This window comes from Cotesia glomerata, linkage group LG10 (assembly GCF_020080835.1).
Source record: "Cotesia glomerata isolate CgM1 linkage group LG10, MPM_Cglom_v2.3, whole genome shotgun sequence".
NCBI lineage: Eukaryota > Metazoa > Arthropoda > Insecta > Hymenoptera > Braconidae > Cotesia > Cotesia glomerata.
This window is the reverse complement of record NC_058167.1, coordinates 8,818,084-8,838,189: the sequence shown is the minus strand read 5'-3', so window position 1 is coordinate 8,838,189 and position 20,106 is coordinate 8,818,084. Positions and strand designations below refer to the sequence as shown.

The following is a 20,106-nucleotide window of genomic DNA, read 5'->3' as shown; positions in this document are numbered from 1 at the left end:
AAAAGAAAATTATTTGATCAAATGTTGGTTCCGCGTACTTAGACATGTTTATAACAATAATAGTAAGCTGAAAAAAAATTAAGTTAATTCAAGAAGAAAATTCTTGATCTAAATCATTTTGAAGAATTTTATTGTCTTGAATTACACAGTAAAAAATTTTGCGTCATTGCGTCAAAAAACAGTGTTAAATATTTAACACCTTTATATGTGAATTTATCATTTATTCTGTTAAATCAAGACAAAAAAGTGTTAAATATCTAACATAAAAATTTTTTGACGCAATTTTAATCAAACTAAATTTATTTAGATAAAAAAAAATTTAAGTTGATTAAAATTTTTATCTTGAATTATATTGCTTTACATTATGAGTCGTGCAAAATGAAGACATTGATGTTTAAAATTTAAATTTCAAGGCTAAAATATCCTGGCTGTTGTACCTAAGGCCTGCGAAATGGAATCATCGGTACCTTTACAGCGCCTAGATAAAAAATTTTATATTTTCGTCCAAGTTGTTTCTTTTTCGGTGAAAAAAGCGGATAAAATATTTTTTGATAAACGGGAGGCAATAAAAAGCGTGAAAGTATAAAAAAGTGAGTGAAACTGTGGAGCTGAATAGAGGAAAATGTGTAGTGATCGTGGTTTCCTGGGCTGTGAAGAGGAAGACAGGCGAGAGGACAAAGAGAGGCTAACGCTCTGAGGCTGAGGGTGGCTGGTTCGCTTGTCAATACCGAGAGATACGTGACCCAGGTACAAAGTGACTGGTATCAGCCAGGCTTGGGGTTCGGGGCAGTCACTTTTCCTCTCGCTCTCGCACTCGCGCTTTCGTTAATCTAATTTCGCGACGCCGAAAACCCAAAACATTTTTAATGAACCGCCGGGAATTTTGGAACTCTAGGCTAGCGACATTATTTTTCGATGACAAAATGCGCAATCTGTTAGAGAAGAAAAGAGAACTCGCGGATAAACGCGAGCGAAAAAGCTAATCGGGTGAAAAGCATAATTAATCACGCTGAATTTGTCGTGATTAACGAGTCGGGGTGCTCTTTACGTCCGCGGACATAAACATCGTTAGCGGACTCGACAAATGGACCACGCCTTTATCTTCTCCCTTCTCTTCATCACTTTCCCTTTATATTACTCTTCTCTAACTCGAAACACATTCTATTGTGACAGTAGACTAAACGCCTCGTGTTGGTGCACTTTCTCATCATCAGGATTTAACAAATGCCCGCCATTTATTCGACTTACACCGGCTTCTTTACCGTTACAGTTTCACTACTTTTACTTTCAACGGCTGTCGGATTAAACTTATTCCTGCCTCGCAGTATTTGGACGCATCAATCATAATCAAGGAATTAAGAGTACCATCAAATCATAGTCTTAATTTCTATTCTGGTTATGATTTTATACGCTCGAAAATCCGTCAATCAATCATTAGTTTCGTCATTGCTTCTTTGAATTTCTCACAGATATTTTAATAATTTTTTTTTTTTGAAAAATTTATTGGTATAATTTATTAAATGAAGTCGTAATATCTAATAATTTTTTTTTTTTCAATTTGATTAATAATAAAACTTTAAAAAATGTTTGAAACTACCTAAGTTAAAATTTAAATCGTAAATTCAACGTATTGAACGTTCAAATCGTAAGTTTCTCGTATTAGACGTTGAAAACGTAAGTTCAACGTATTGAACGTTAAAAACTTTGGTTGAAGATTTTCAAGATATTATGAGCGTAAATAAAACACATAAGGAGTGAAAATAAGTAATATCAAAATTATTCAGATAACTATGCTTTTAAACAGAAGTACGATAAAAAATGTTTTTTCAATTCTGTTAGGAAGAATTTCAGTTTTTTGGTTGAAATTTTATCATCAGTTCGATAAAAATGCTCAGTCCGAATTTTTTACTTGTGGAATAGTTTCCAAAATGTTTTTTTTTTTCTCGAAGGTATATGGCTGTATAAGAAGACGGGCTAGTGTTTAATTAAGAATCAGTGGTACTTGGAGTATCTTTGAATTTATTCTTTTTTGAAAATGTTGAATCTATATTTTTTATGTCCAATACGTTAAACTGACTTTTTAAACGTTCAAAACGTTAAAATTACGACTTGAACGTTTGTTACGTTCAACCATCGTTTTTAAATTTACGACTTAAATTTCGAATCGGGTAGAAAAAATCTAAAATCTTATTTATATTATCAAAACTGAGAAAGTTTTTTTTTTTATCTAACATCAATTTTTTTTCTTTAAACATTAATAGAAATTAATAAGAATTAATTTATTTTAAAAATCATTCTATCAAATTTTTTAAACCGAAAAAAAAAAAACTGAAAAACTGAAAAAAAAAACATCTTATGAAAAATTTCTTAAAAAAAAATTCTTAAACTAATAGAATTGTTTCTCTTTAATCAATTATTTAAAAAAATTTTTTTAATATAATAATAAAAACCTCCCAAATTCCAAAATTAAAAAAACTCTACGATTATCGATCCGAAGAAAAAAATTAAAAGCCCTTCAATCTAGACTCCCAGCTCTATTAAATTTTCGAGCCCCCACAAAATAAACCAAGATAAAAATCGGCAATCGACATCCAGGCCGTAAAACTAGATACTCCGATATGCAACTCGCTGCTATGCGGGATCGAGGCAATAAAATTTACAACATAAATTTCGAGAATATGTAACCATATAAAAATGAAAAGCACTAAAAGGCGGCGCACCCACAATCTACAATCTCCGATCGACAATTGAGAATCCACTGAGATGTGTAATTTATCAGAAGCGTTGGAGCATTTTATCGGTAACGTACCTTATCATTATCATTATTATCAGTAATATTGCCATAAAATTATCCCACGTTGTCTAATGAGGCTTGACACCCCCGATTTCCCCTCGTGTTTCTGCGCATTTCGTATAATAAACCCAGAGCGATGTAACGAGAAAACACACGCCCCCGTTTAATGCACTAGCTCCCCCGAGTTGCTCTTCTGTGTAGGTATTATGTATACATATGTGTATATATAGGAAAACCACCAGCAAGCATAGACTCGGCATGTTATAACAGTGTAAATAGATTAATGGCGTGCCGACGATTAGCCACCGCGGGTGGTTTTACGACAACAGAGGTCACAAGGGTGGCTATCCGGTCAAGGATAAACTCTCGCAAAATGAAACACTCACTAGAGTTCAGTTGAAACTTTTTCATTCATTCATTTGAAAATTTGCTTTTATTTTTTAACCAAGAAAATAATTTTAAAGAATTCAATTTTAAAAATTTTTTTTTTATTTAAATAAATTTTACTTGATTCAAGAATTATTATTTTGAATTGAGTTAATTTTTTCAGTGTATATATGCATGAAATTCATACATTTAAATAAAAAGAATTATTCATATATTCGTATTTGAACAAATTTTAATTTGTTAGTCATGCGTAACATACACCACGCAGATAAATTTATTACCCGCGACAGTGATTGAAAAGTAAAGATCCTTAGATAACTGGACTCCCATTATTAATATCCTTCGTCCGGATGTATCACTTTAATCACCACATCCGCGTGAGAAATTTAAAACCCTCTTTTTCACCGTCACGTCAGCAGAGCCGACTTCTTGCCAGAGTGAGGGTAAAGGGTTCGCTTAGCTATTATATACTATACGTTTTTCTATACTTGTACTTATTTTTATACATTAGTGCAACCACTTGCATACATGTTGCACCCGGTGCGTTGAACGATCGCGTGACCCACTTGTATTCACCATTTAATCATGCATCAAACATACTCAATACGCTTTTTTATTTGTCCTTGCAATTATAGATTACTTTTTTATTTTTTACCCTCCGCTGGAAAAGGAAACGCTTTTTTTTCTTTTACGGGGAATTTGAGGTTGTGAAAAATTTTTTCTGTGGAGGAATTTAAATTTTAATGAACAAAAAAATTTTTTTATAAACATTTTTGAATGTTAATAAAATTTTTTTTGATTCAAATTTACAAAAAAAAAAAAAAAAAAAAAAAAAAAATTAGTGTTGTATAAAAATAAAACAATTGTTTTATTTTTCAGTATAAAACTTTTTATTGAAATTCAATCTAGCCCAAAAATATTAAACTTACACCACACGTAATTTAAAAATAAAATATATATTTATTTTTTTTTTCCATAAAAAAATTTTCTTATAAAAAAAAATAAAATCCATTACTTCCTTTATTTTTTATTAGCAATAAAAAAAAAAGTAGTAATGAAATAAAATAAAACTCATTTAATCGAGCAAGTTTTTTTCTCGAAAAATAAACGCAGCTTGTAAACCAGCATCAGTGTAAAAAATAGCAAGAAGTAAGAGTAAGAAGGAAGTGAAGAAAAAGTAGTAGGCACCATAAGGTCTGGAGTCCTTTTATGTTATCGATTTAACTCCCACCGAATGGAACACGAGTAGAGCAGAGTAGAGAATTGTACGCGCTACGCACTACTGTATGCCGTGTGCCACCTATTTTACCCCTCACCCCTCGCCCTTCCACCCTTCTCTATATCCATCTACCTATCTATCCTCTTTTCCACCCCTTGTTAACCCACCCCCATAAATACACCCTCACAGACACACACACACACACACACACACACACATACTGAGCGCATGTTAACGGTAGCTTTCTCTTTCACCTCTGCTTCACCGGGTTGTGTTGCCAGTATAGTGTGTAGCAGCTCGCCTTCGCCTGAGTTCCCGCGGTCACATGACATGACATCCTCTGGGCCAGCAACCCTGCATGCATCGGCTATTCACTTTATCATGCATCCATCCATCTGCTTAGTCACAAACTCAATAAAAAATATTTATAAACATAAAGAATCTTCAAAGTAATTGGAGGTTGAGTCGTGAATTAAAGAGAAAATTTTTAAACTTAAAAAAAAAATATTAAGTTAATCTTTAAACTATAAAAAAATTGACCAAATTTAAATCCTAAAATGATCCAATCCCAATTAATATCAAAAACTAATAATATTTATTTTTTTTTTTTTAAGAATTTTATAATTTTGATTTGAAAAAAAAAATTTCTTTATTGAAAATACCAAAAAAAAATTTTTTTTAAGAAATAAATTAAAAATAAAGTTCTTTATTAAATTTATAAAATTTTTTTGTCCTATTGATTTAATTTTTTTAATTCAGGAGTGAATTTTTTTGAATTAATATCTTAAAACAAGAGTGAATTTCTAAGATAATAAATTTTTTGTACCAAGCATTTTTTTTAATCAAGAAAATTTTTTAACTTAAAAACTTTAGCACCTAAAATAATTTTATCGACTAAAAATATTTTCTCTAAATAAAATCGACTTTATTTTTTATCAGCACTTTGCTAAAGCGAAAATATGGTGTTGAGATATGAAAAAAGAAAATGTGAATGTAAAATGAGTATTCTATTTATTATTTTCCCTGCGTGAAAAGTGTGAAGGAAGAGAAACCCTGACAGGGACATATGCTGCTCCTTTACATGCTGATGGTGAGCGACTCTCGAGTGGAAATGAGACAGATAACCATAAAAGTGAGTTAGTGAGTAATAGTAAGAGTAAGCAACAATGACGACAATACAAGTGTCATGACTGGAGAATAAGTGTGAGCACATAAACATCAAAACAAGAAGAAAAAATGCTCCAAGAAGGGGATAACGTAGAATAGATGGAGATTGGAGAAATATCACGAAACGCCCCGAGCGGTCATCGAGTTCCGAGAGGAGTCACTGAAAAAGATTAATATCTCTATCAGAGAAGTTCACGAGAGCAGGCCATTTATCTACCGAGTCGAACGAACTCGACCCTTCTCCAGAACTCCGACATCGAGGACTCAAATGAGCTTTAAGAAGTTTATTTAACCCGGGTTCGAGTTTGTTTCTGGCAAATATTAAAAATTTTGTTAGATTAATGAAATTGTACGGAAAAAAGCTTGTCGAAATTACAGAAAAATCTGTTAAAGTTACTGTTTTATTCCAATCAAATTTTCATTTTAGAAATTCAATTTTTACTTAAAAAAAACTATCAATTTTGTATGAAAAAAAATGTAAATTTGATATGGAAAAAAAAATTTAATTTAGCATGAGGAGATGTTTAATTTACATTGAAAAAATTATTAAATTTACATGGAAAACAATGTAAATTTAATATCTGAAATTTAGCATGTGAAAAAAATTTTTAATTTACAAAGAAATAAATATAAATTTAGTTTTAGAGAATTTATAAATTTTACATTGCAAAAATGCATTCTATAAAATTATATAAAGCCAAAAATCATAAATATTTATGTAATTACATAAATTTTTTTTTTTTTAATACATTTTAAAAAAATGTAATTTTTTCGTATTAATGCCGGTAAATTTAACAGTTACGTTTTGTAAATATTTACATAAAATTTCCCATGTAATTTTTTCTACTTGTTTAGGAATAAAAAAAAATGTTGGGTCTTTCGAAAAATTTTTCAATTGAAAAAAAAATTAAGGGTTGAACCTACAACAGTGAGCTCTGCCCAGTGAATTGGGATAAATTTTATTGGAAGGTAGAAAGTGGAGGCACAGCGTGAATTTCCTTCCAGTTCACTTAAATCCACCCTCGGTTATATTGACTCGTGTCGGACATCTCAGGAATTTCGTTCATTGACCTGGTGTACAACTTGTGAATACCGTGGCCCACTTACAGGAGTATAAGCTAAAGGGGAAGAACTATTTCCGGGCAAGGGTGAGTTAATGGAGAGGGCGCGGGAGACAGCGGGGAGTGACAGGAATCTTACGTATGTATGAAAATACTCGGCGGTTTCTAATCGATTTGATAAATTAGCGTTATCTCACTGTAATTGTGTTTTCCCGGTGTATATATTGTTGGAGCCTCTGATTTTGACATCCCTCGACAGCCTCAAGGGTTGTAGACACTTTTGTACCCTCAGGCCTTTTCGAGTGACTCTGTTATGATGGGCTGCGGGTGTTTTGTTAGTCTGTGTACTGACATCATACTGAATCTATTTACTCCCACAATATTTGGGCTTCAACTCTAACTCGGCTAAGTGGAATCCATAATTCTATTTTGATTATTAATTATTACTATTCACATTCATTTTCAATTGCTTTGTAATCTATCTTCTAGTGCTCCAATTTATTATTTTTAAGAAAACTTTTTTTTTGTTCCTTTTAAAAAATTTTTCAAGTTTAATTATAGATTTAAAAGATTTTTAAAATCTATTTTAGATCTTTATGATTGAATTTTTTAACAGGAATTTTCAAGATAAAAATGTAATTTTGATATTAATTTAGATTCTTTTATTTATTAATTTTTTAATTAAAGTTCAAGCTATAATTTTTTATTTTTTAATAAATTATTTTGGAGTAAAATTTCTTTTATTAATATTTGACAAATATTTAGTAAAAATTTATGAATATAATTTTTCAATCATCACTCTTTATTATTTATTTTATTTGTCATATTTTTTCAAAGCTACACTGATAGAAGGATTTTTTTATATTTAATAAGCTTTATTAACTGTTAATAAATGATTTTTTAACATCATAGGATTTAACGAATATTTATTAACAGTTAACAAGTAATTTATTAAGTACAATTATCATATATCTATTATTATATATCTATCGAACCGGTCACAATCTATTTTAAATGAACATGGAACTCCAATTGAACTGCTAAAAACCTCGTCGGGTGTTCCTCAAGGCTCTGTGCTTGGGCCGATATTGTTTCTAATTGTTATAAATTCTGTGGCCAGGTGGATAAACTTTTGTAAGTACGGTTTGTTTGCTGATGACATGTATATTTACCATCATTGCCATATGTATCAGCTCCATGACGCAGTTCAACGAGTTACTGCTGACTCACAAGCAATAGCAGACTGGGCTCGATCACATGGTTTAATGATTAACTTGACGAAGACTACGGCGATGATTTTGGGTTCAAATGGAAAATTGAAACAACTACAGTCTTTGGAGGTTCCCCCTATTCTAGTTAATAACACAGTAATTCCCTATGTGAATTCAGCAAAGTGTTTAGGACTTGTTATAAACCAAAACTTGTCTTGGAATAGCCATATCTTACAGACTACTAGAAAAGTAAACTATGCTCTTCATAGTCTCAAGGTCAGGAAAAATATCTATTCTACTGAGATAAAAAGGCTCCTAGTTACTGCTACTATCCTACCGCTCATCGATTACTGTTCTATTGTACTTATCGATTCGACTTCTGAAAACGATTTAAAACTTCAGCGAGCAGTAAATTCTTCAATCAGATTTATTTTCAATCTCAAGAAAGATGAGCATATTAGTCCTCACCGCAAAGAACTAGGGTGGCTTACAATCAAATATCGTCGATTGTACTATGCAGTTTGTTACTTATACAAATTACTGGAGATTGGAAAGCCGGAGTACTTGCGTGATCTTTTCGTTGAAGAAGCTGATGTTCGACGTTCAAATCGTTTGGCTGCAAAAAAGCACACCTCCTTTGAACTACCTCTTTTCACCACAAGCTTCTTGGAGAAATCTTTTTTAGTAACTGTAATAAGGTTTTGGGAAGAACTTCCACGCGAAATCGTAAATTCAAGTAGCTTGCAAGTCTTTAAAAAAGAAGTTTTCAATTACTTATTAAATCTCGATAATTAAAACGACCTCAAATAAATCACAAATTTGAGCTTAATTACTCTAAAGACTGAAAATTAAAATGGATAAAATCAGTGCAATTGCAGATTTATTATGTTGAGTTATCATCTGAGTTGATGATATCAAAATATTTTATTTTTAAATTATTATTTTCTGTATTAAGTCTTAAGTTGAATATGTTTTTATTATATTTATATACGAATTGTTTAAAATAATTTTGTGCAATACATTATTATGTACTCACAGAAACAAAAATTGTCTTCTTGTAAAATTGTTATAGTATGTAATAGAAATTGCCATTTGGCCTGTGCCTTGGCATTAATAAATAAATAAAATCTAAAAATCTACAATTTATTAACTGTTAATACATATTTATTATTGGTTAATGAATGTTTTTTAACTGCTAACAAATATTGATTTAAAATAAAACGCAAAAATAGCAATTTTCTTTTGACACTTTTTATAACCCTATAGCTGAAATACATGATAATAATTCAATTCACTAAATAAATTAACATTTTTAATATTTAAAAATATAAAAGATAATTATGAGCTGTAATAGAATTTAGTATTTTACAATAAACGTTATTATAATGAAATATAGTTAATGTAAATAATTTCGACGGTCTAATTAGCAATTTGTCTGTCCTTATTTTTTAGAGGGTGATTTTTTAACATTTTGATGTAACAACAGTCCAATTATAAATTATTTGAATAATTCAAACCAAAATATTATACCTTCATTAGATATTAATGATATTAAATGATTTTTTAGTGATAATAAATTTTGAACTAATTGTTTTTTTCGTACAAATGGAAGATTCTCTAAAATGGAATTAGACAATTTGCTAATTAGAACGTCGATTAATAAAGATGATTTTTGTTTATAAGCAATCTTCATATCATATGAAATTGTAAGCGAAACAAATTCACTCTACAAAATATTTATTAACTGTTAATAAATATTTGTTAACTATTAATAAATACTTATTAACTATTAATAAATGTACTTTTCTCTCAAATAAATATTTATTGAATGTTAAAAAATATTTATTAAAATTTAATAAATTAAATAATTGTCTTCAAATAAATTAAATTATTAATAATTAATAAATCGTTCTATCAGTGTAATAGCTGTGAGAGTTAAAGACTGAGTTAGTGTCAGTAACCACCGACAGGTGGCGCAAAGTAGTAACTTTAGTTCGTTTGAGTATACTTGCTTCAGAGTTGTTAAAAACCATTTTTGGTCAAATTTAAGTACTCTGGTTTCCCTTCAGAAACACGCTTAAATCTTTCGCCTTTTACTAAAGATTTCCGTGGAGGGGAACATCTGATGAGTCTATATGACTATTTTTTGTAGTACCCGGCATAAGCCGGGTCATTAAATAATTCAAACACGATATTCCGAAATATTAGAGGTTTCTAATTCAGAGTAAAAACATTATACTCATTTTTTTTTGAGTAAAAAGTTTATTGAAATAAATAATATTTATTTAATACAGAAAAATTTTCAAATTTTACGTAATAAAATTTCCAAGAATTATTAAAATTATTCCAGAAATTTATTAAAGTTTTTTAAAAAAAAAAATTTTAATGATTAAAAATTAAATTTTGTTAGTTTTTGCGATAAAAGAATTAAATTTTTTATAAAATAAAAAATAAATTTAAATAATAAAATAAAAAATCTACCGTAGTCTACACCGTTAAAATATTAAAATTTCAAAATGAAAAAAAAAAATGGACGATTATTTAAAGTGAAACCATTAGCCCGCGATAATAAAAAGTATGAATATGTATCTGTATCTTTATGCCAGTATATATAAGTAAAGTAATATCCATGTCCTCACCACAAGTTAATTTGTACGGGGATGCCTTTATCACACTGTGAAACCCATAAAACGTTGGCTACTACCAGTCCTTAAACTACTGGTATCTAAACTACTAATGTACGCTATACATATACATTAAGCGGATAGGACCATCACCACTATTATATATACCATCCATACAACAAACGTTGAGACTATACCAATACAATGACTGTACTCCAGGGTAGGAGTTGTAGGAGTAGAGAGAGAGTAAGCAATATAAATACATATACAAGTAAAACAGTTGGGCATTATTTATGTTTCTCATTAGGTATACGGTTGTCTCGGGATCGGGATGCCGATGGCGCGCGCCGTTTAGTGTCTATGTCTACTCTACCCCGTCCACTAAATACATACGTACGTCGACGTACATACATTACGTTATAAGGCTAGTAAAGCATCGCCGACGTAGACCACGAGTTTCAGTGACTTAAACTTCACTTGGACTACCCACGATTTATGACACTCGTCTTTATGTATGTTACTTCAAGTATCGTATTTAATTTTTATAAAAATAATAAATATAAACAATAATTATTATTTAAAAACAAAAGGAAACATCTGTCTACCAATTTATTGATTTTAAAGGCTTTAAGTTCGATCTCTGACTAAATGATAAGAACATTTTTTATAAAAAATTTAATTTTCTATAAAAAAAGGTATTTTATTATTTCTTCGTATCCTTGATAATTAAAGGGAAACACCACTGTGACGGTCGAAAAAAACGGTGATTTTTGGGAATTTTTTTGACAGGGAAAATAAAGGAATTTGGGAATCGGATTTTTTTTTATTTTATTGAGGGTACATTGAAGATTATTACCTTAAATTTTTATTAAAAAATATTTAATTATTACAAAGTTATTAACAGTCTCGTAGAGCACTAGAAAAAATTTCCCTCTCCATGATCGTATCGATAACTCAAAAACGGATCATCTGAAAATAAAAACTCAAATTGCTTTTTAGTCAGTAAGGATGTAGTTATCGTTGCACATACGGAATTTTGAAAATTTTAATTTTCAAAAAAATGGTGACTGATTAAAAATTTTCTCATTATTGTTACTGTTTTTTTTTTTGTTTTAACCCAGCTGAAAAAATCTTTAAAATCAAAATTTTTAAAATTTCCTACGTGCAACGATAACTACATCCTTACTGATTAAAAAGCAATTTGGGTTTTTATTTTCAGATCATCCGTTTTTGAGTTATCGATGCGACCAAGGAGGGGGAAATTTTTTCTAGTGCTTTACGAGATTGTTAATAACTTTGTAATAATTAAATATTTTTTGATAAAAATTTAGGGTAGTAATCTTCAATGTACCCTTAATAAAATAAAAAAAATCCGATCCCTAAATTCCTTTGATTTCCCGGTCAAAAAAATTCCCGAAAATCACTTTTTTTTCGATCGTCACAGTGGTGTTTCCCCCTTAACCCACGATTTAAAATCAAAGTTTTAAAAAGCCATAAGGTAAAAGACCCAGTTATTGACACTGGCCTAGTTGATTGACATTTGCAATTTTATTCTAATTAAAAAAATAAAATGTTCTCAAAAAACTAATTATCTTAAAATTTATAATTCAAAAATTATATTTATTAATTTATTAGAGTCGATTTGTTTTATTTAATTAAAATAAAATTGCAAGTGTCAATAACTGGGTCTTCTACCTTAGATAACTTCTATAGCTTTGATTTTTTATTTCAAGTTTAAATTCTAAAAATAGGAAGAGAGATACGGTAAAACTGATAAAGACCTTTTTTATTTATAATTTAATTTCTTATAAAAAAGATTGCTTATGATTTTTTCGTACCTTTAATATTTAGGCTAGAATTTGAAAATTATAAGAGAAATTTGAAATATGAGTACTTAAATGCGTGTTTAGGAATTTTGACGTGCGAAATGAGAGTTTGATTCCTGGCGCAGACCAAATAATGAAAAATATTCTGTATAAAATATATGATGTTAAGAATTCATAAGAAAATTGAGAAATATAAAAAAAAATGTTTTAATTAAAAAATAAGATAAATTAGAAAAATTTTTCGAAGTTTTGAAATTTATAATAATTTCTCCTATTTGAGTAAACTGAACTATAAATAGAAGAGAAAGGGTAGAAGTATGTAGAACATGCTTCTATCTGAATACAGCGACACATTAAAGCCAATCAAATTGTCAACGCGTTAATAAATTACTCTGTAAATTATATCTCTAATATGAAGCTATTAGTGCAGAGGAATGTTCATACAAAGAATAAAGACATTTGTTTAATTTTAGTGAATTTTAAAATAAAAATCGTGGACTACATATAGACACTTGTTTTGACACTGAATTTTATCTGTGGGCCAGTAATTTACAATTAAGTTATCACCCTCTTATTGTGTGGTATAAAGAAAGCTTTTAGTTGGAGTGATATTAAACAATGTCGTTGTTGATTATGGTTTATATTTTTATGTATTTGTTCTTTGTACCTCGAGTCTCTACTTTGTATTTGGCGTTGTACTAAACTATAAAGAGACGGAGTACTGAGAAAAATAAAAGCGTACATTAGATGCGAGAGAAAAAGTTTTTAGACAAAGCCGATATCTGGATGGCTTGATGGAAATACTGTACTGGGTTCAGTGACATACATTTTCAATTTTACCGATAGGTATCATACCGAACTTTTCAATTCGATTAACTTTTCTTTTTTAACTTCCCGCTAAGAAAATCGAAAATTTTCAAAAATCGGGAAGTTATTGTTTTCACCCCGTTTTACGAAAATCGAGTTTTCATCGAATCTCGACGTTTCGAGGTCCTAGGAAGCTTCCCTGACTATTCCCGCGATGGTGTGTGTGTGTGTGTGTGTGCCATATCAAAGCAAATTTTAAGGGAGTTGGGAAAGAACGGATAGGGGAAAGGGGGGAACCTACTCAGTGGGGATTTTTCCGTAATTGAAAAAATAATCAGACAGCCCAGACTGGGAATCGAACCTAGATCTCTCGGTTACGCGCCAAGGGCTCTACCAGTTAAGCTATCCGAGACAAGTACTGACTACTTTATTCAGTCACGTATATAAGACCCACCGAGTAAACAACGCCACCGTCCATCTTACGGTAAAGAGCCATATTTAATATTTAATGGCTTGACCGATTTGATTGCGGTTGGTGCCATTCGAAAGGGCTTGACCAAACTTGAATTTTGAATATACTTTGTAACGATTCGGACCGGTAGATTTTGAGAAATTGCAAAAAAAGTACAAAAAAAAATTTTTTCAAATAGGGTTTTTTTGGAATAACTTTTAAACGGCTTTACCGATCAATTCTAAAAACTAATCAGCTCTTAACATAAAAAAACCACGTCGATCGTCGCGAGTCCGGTCAAAATCGGTTGATTCGTTCGTGAGTTATCGTTGACGAAAGAAAACCGAAAAAAGTGTTTTTTCGGAATTACTCCGAAATTTTTTGTTCTCAATTCAAACCTGAAAACTCTTCATGGAGCTTAAAAAACTGCGTCGAATGCCACCAACCACGTGGAAATCGGTTCATTCATTCAAAAGTTATTGCGATTTGAAAATTCATAAAATAGTATTTTATCAAACTGCTATCAAACTTTTAAGCCTAAAGAGCTCAAAAGCATACAAAAGCTATTTATTTGATCTCGGAGAGCTCAAAATAACACAAAAATTGTATTTATGAGCTCGGAGAGCTCAAAAACGTCATAAATGCAATTTCAAGCGTTTAGGTATAGAATTGGCGGGAAGTTGCAGGGATGGCTTTCAGGGTCAACCGTTTTCCAAATTTTTTTAATTTTAAAGATGTATAAAAAATTTTTTAAATATATAACATATAATATTTGTATAAATGTTCATTTAAAATTTTTTAACTCCGAATAAAAATTATTTATAATAGTAAAAGTAAATTTATTGTTCTTAAAAAATTTTTAATTATTGTTGTAAAAAAGTTTGTTTATAAAAATATTGTCAAAAGTATTTTTAATACTTTTTTTGTTAATTTTGAAGTATTGAAATTACCAAAAAAATTTTTCAAGTGCAAAAATTTATACGATAATTATTAATAAAAAATTCAATTAAAATTATTGTAAAAAATTCTTAAAAATAATTTCTTAATTTTATAAAAATACTTTATCGCTATTATAATAAATAATTAATAAAAATAAACGATTGTAAAAAATGGAATATTATTACAAAATTCCTAAAGAATAATTTCAAATAATTCCATCGTTTCTTTTTTATAAATTAGGAAAAGTCTTGACCTGGAGTTTTGCCTTCATGGTTTTATGTTATTCTCATCAATAATCAATTTATGATGATAAGTATTTAGGCTGCATTCGAAAATGCTCTAACTCTAGATGCATAATTAAGAAATGACCTTATATCTCGTGAACGATTGACATTTTTAAATATATAAGCTCATCCCAATGTTGCACTCATCGAGACCTTTCATTTAAGTACCCACATCAATTTTTCATATATTTTATATATTTATATATATGAATGTATGAAAAATATATCAAAATGCATGTGGGTACTCAAATGAAAGCTCTTGAAGAGTGTTACATCGAGATGAGCTTATATCTTTAAAAATATCACAATTTGACAAAATACAATATAATTTCTTAATTATTGACATTTTTAAAGATATAAGCTCATCCCGATGTTACACTCATCGAGACCTTTTATTTGAGTACCCACATCAAATTTTCATATATTTATATATATTATATATATGAATATATGAAAAATACATCAAAATGCATGTGGGTACTCAAATGAAAGCTCTTGATGAGTATAACATCAGGATGAGCTTATATTTTTAAAAATATAAGTTGACAATTACAATATAATTTCTTAATTATTGACATTTTTAAAGATATAAGCTCATCCCGATGTTACACTCATCGAGACCTTTCATTTAAGTACCCACATAAATTTTTCATATATTTTATATATTTATATACATGAATATATGAAAAATATATCAAAATGCATGTGGGTACTCAAATGAAAGCTCTTAATGAGTGTAACATCGGGATGAGCTTATATCTGTAAAAACGTCAATAGTTAAGAAAGTACAGTGCAATTTAACAAAATTCGTTATTTAACAAAGCAAAATTATAGTTCATAAGTCATGGAAGTCACATCGTGACTGCAAGGTTGCTAGTATTAAATAACTGATAAAAATTAACGATTGTAAAAAATTTAATGTTATTAAAAAATTTCTAAAGAATAATTTTAAATAATTCCTTGGTTTTTTTTTGTAAATAATTCTATTGAAATAAAATAATTAAAATAAAACATCAATATCGGACTTCCGTGGTGTCAGATGGGCATTTATCGTAATATATGAGTCTGTCGGTTTATTAAAACGATTTGAATAAAAGAAAAGAAGGGAAACGAATAACCGAAAGGGAGGTTTGTCTATTAACTATATTTTCCCTCTGTGTACATTAAAAATTATAATATTAAGACCATAAGGAGCTTTTAATAAATAATATATAATAGTTGTTCTGGTTGCTGGTTTTTAATGGTTCTTTACGATTGTGGTAATAGAAAAACCAAATAAAAAAAAATAAGTTAAGTGTACGGTAATAATGCCACAGTAGTTTACAGAGGAAACGTCGGGACATTCATCACGTATACGCAATGCTGTTAAATATGTGCTCGGAGCACGCTAGCCAAACAGTTAATAGACCAACAAATTAACACGAATGCGTTAAATGTCCACTGACAACCGGAAGATGAGTCCATACTGTGGAATACACTCTCAGTGACTAGTACTCAATAGTTAGTACTGAAGAGAACTTGATAGTTACTTTTTTTTTTAATTACATCCGTGAAAATAGTTCGGTTCGTTTAGTTTTTTTGGATCATAAATAAGAGTTATAAGTTTAGGTGGATAACGCGAACTCTTGATCTGACTCTAATGCCTTGACCTCGGGCCCTCCTTGAGAAGCCGACAAAGAAAAATATTTTTCATACGTCTGTACGGTTTTTTGTTTCTGCTATGCTTTATAAAAAACATTTAAAGAAAACAATTTTTTGCTTCGGGTTTATTCTTTTTATAATTAAATTATTGTTGGCTAAAAATGGTTTGATGTCAGCTTTTTTTAATACACAGTACATTTAAGTTAATTACGTGTATTAAATTAGTTTTTTTTAGCTTAAATTTTTTTTTAATCATTAATTATTAATATTGACTGTTAATTTTTTGCAATTCATTGAAAAATTAGTAGTTTTATTTTATTATTAGATACTTTAAGTCGCTAAATAAATTATTAACTGTGATAGTTATTTTAATTAAAGAAAATTTTTAATTGCAGTAAAAAAATCTTTATTCTAGTCACAATATTTGTGCAATTGAAATTCTTGATATATTCTATAAAATTTAATGAATAATTCAATTTTTATTTAAAAAATTACTCCAAATATTTTTTAAAATAATTTATTAATAAAATTTTTATTAAAAAAAAAAAAAAATATTGCAAATTATTCAATAATTTTTTAAATTTAAAATTTGGAATCTTTAAAAATTTTATTTTAAATTATTTAAATTTATATTTTCCTAAATTGATAGAATAAAAAAAAATTATTCTCAATGTATACCACAGTAATTAAAAAAAAAAATGAAATTTTTATCACAAAAAATAATAATCCTAAAATTTCAAAACAGTTAATAAAAAAATAAAAATTCACTTGTAACTATTAAATTAAAAAAAATTTTTTGATATCGCTAATCATCACCCAAAATCAAAGCTCCAATCTCCCAAATCTCAATAATAATTTATCAAAGTACCATTACGAAATAAACCTGCGTTACACAGATTTCGAATTGCCTAATTTGGTCATGGAGTACAAAGTAAACGACATAGCTTACAGCGAGTTAAGCGAAAGGACACAGAGCATCATCAAGATGCATAATTGTCCCATTGCTCGAAATTGAACTCATTAAACCTGCAAGCCTTGTGAATAAAAATCCTCCCAACACTAACAATAATAATTTAAAATTTAAACACGCGCTCTTTAATTGGTGACTTGCTGCATTAATTTATAACGCATACCTCATACCTCTGGAGTTTTAAATAATTTTATGGGCTAGCCGTACCCGGTCTTAAACTTTTTATTCCTCCTCGTAATAGAGGCATTAAAAGAATAACGTGTCCAAGTAGGCACCGCCTGTCGGTTCACAATATTACTTTTGAGTAGTAGCATTGTCGCATACACTTTATATAACACACTAGCGGTACTCGAACCTTTTTGTTATTTTTGCATTGACTTACGTCATGCACTTTTTGTTCTCCCTCTACCTGGCACGTGTCGGATGTCCTATGTGCTATCCCATCGACTACTTGAGTGTCGTCGATGCTCCTCGATCAAGGGTCTGGGAAAAGTAAAAAAAAGTAAAGGGCTTTACTTTATATTGCTGGAAAGTCCACCACAGCAAACCCTTTGATGAACAGACGGCATTCAATCTATCACAATAAAATCCTAATAACCTGCACCGCAATCATCAGCATTACTATTATTGTTGTTGTTGTTATTATTAATCAAGATATATTGTTTTTTATTAACACCCAAGAGTGATTTTGATTACTTACCAAAAACAAAAGAACGGCTCGAGTGTAAAAATTCTCAGCCACGCGCGTATCCGCATGACTTGCTGGATAAATCACAACATACTCAGGTACAGCCACTTGTAAGGTGATATGTCATTCTCATTTTATATTTATTTACACTTTTAATTACTCACTTACTGTAATCACTGACATGATTATGGTGAATAGTTGGTATAAATATTATTTAAATCACAACTGATATGATGTGACGAAAATTGGAGCTGTAGGCTGCCGGGTATCCTCGCGTACCGCGCGCGTTCGTTAGACTGATACTCGAGATTCAAATTGGTCGTACTAATGGAATCCGATAGGGGCGCCACCGGCCGAGCGGAAAAATAGCGCGGAAATTTAAATTTTAAATTTAACGAGCGCATAAAATTAATGAAAATTAAGTTAGCCGATATCTGAAAATTTTTAGATTTTTTATGAAAATTAGATTAGCCGATATTTAATAATTTTTAGAATTTTTTTTTATTAAAAAAAAAATTACAAAAAAATAAGAAAAAAAAATTTCATTTGTAAAAACTTGAAAAACTTTAAGTGTAATTTTAAAAAAATATTTTTTTGTTCTAATTTCATTAATGAAAAAAAAATCGAAAAATTAAAAAAGTCGGTTAACTTAATTTTCATATATTATATTTAAAAAAATTAAAAGAGAAAATTTTAAAAACTATATGTGCAATTTTTAAAAAATTATTTTTAGTTTTAATTTAATTAATAAAAATAAAGTAAAAAATTGTTGAACGTCTGCTAATTTAAGTGTCATATAAAATTAATTGTTTTTTATATTTTAATTTTTTAATATTAATTTTGTAAAAATAACATTAAATGATGAAAATTGAGTCAGCTGACAGCTAAAAGTTAAAAATATTTTTTTCATTAAGTTATTGCAAAAAAATAAAAATTATTTTTTTTTTTAATTTGAAAAATTTTAATGAAAAATAATCAAAAATGTCGGCTAACTTTAATATTATCATTAAAGCTACCAGTCAATTGATTATTTTTTTATTTTATTTGGCAAAAAAATTTGTTCCTAAAAACTATTTTTAAAAAATTGCATTTTTTATTTTTTTTTTAAAAGGTCAATTTTATTTTCTAATTTTTTTGCCGTAATTTATCTGTTAAAAATAATTCAAATATCTGATAAATTAATTTTCATTTTATAAAATTAATAGAAATTTTTTTATTTTCTAAATTTGAATTCAAAAAAAATTTTTTTAATTTTTACGTTTCATAATTATTATTTTTTTTTAAATTAATTTTGTATTTCATATTTTTAAAAATTATAAGATAACATGACGAGTAGGAAAATGAATAAATAAGTAAAAAATTATGATTCATAAATCGCGATTTATATCAACATGATTACAGATATGAGAGACACAATTATAATAAAGACGGATCGAAAATAAATAAATAACTAGATAGAAATTTTGGTATTGAATACACATTCCGCTTATTGATATTGAATCCTTACAATTAAATTTATAATAATAGCATATCCGTCACAATTAATAATTTAATTATTTATAATATATATTTATATTCCATAGTTATGTTCATTATTTGGCGTGAATCACTTGTTCTTTTAAAACACTACAAAATCTATCACGATAACACGCAGTTTATTCTTACAGCAACTTTATAACTTTGTAATTAATGTTTTACCCATTCAATATATATATAATAATGATATTAATAATTATTGATAATTAATAATAATAATAATAATCAATGAGAAGTACATAATTCTGATTAATTGCGCGATACAAATTAGTTATTAACAAGTCATCGCATTAAACTTGAATCCATAGCATTACTATTTAATTTCATTGTTTTATCGACCAATTATTAAAATATTTACAATTTAAAGTATTCCTAATTTATTAATTAATTAATATTATCATTAATATCGTATTAAATATTAATAGTAAAAAGATATTAATTACGGCAGGAGCTATTTGTGCTTATTTATTATTGAAGATAAAACGGAGATTAATTATAAAA

The 20,106-nt window shown here is 28.7% G+C and overlaps 1 protein-coding gene, 1 long non-coding RNA gene and 1 other non-coding gene across 3 annotated transcripts in view; 2 read left to right on the top strand and 1 right to left on the bottom strand.

Annotated features, from left to right (window-relative positions):
• The window catches only part of LOC123273088 (protein sickie), a 180,616-nt gene extending 162,273 nt beyond the window's left edge, over positions 1-18,343 (bottom strand). The window contains exon 1 of the mRNA XM_044740284.1: positions 18,082-18,343. The gene's annotated coding sequence lies outside the window, so the exon portion shown is untranslated. The remainder of the gene's footprint in view (positions 1-18,081) is intronic.
• On the top strand, positions 6,319-11,394 carry LOC123273089. The gene is made up of 3 exons (XR_006511250.1): positions 6,319-6,329; positions 7,573-7,583; positions 11,196-11,394. It is a non-coding gene; the product is annotated as an uncharacterized LOC123273089 (long non-coding RNA).
• On the top strand, positions 9,889-10,010 carry LOC123273483. Its single transcript, XR_006511317.1, has one exon. It is a non-coding gene; the product is annotated as a U5 spliceosomal RNA (small nuclear RNA).
• Positions 18,344-20,106: the final 1,763 nt, after the last annotated feature.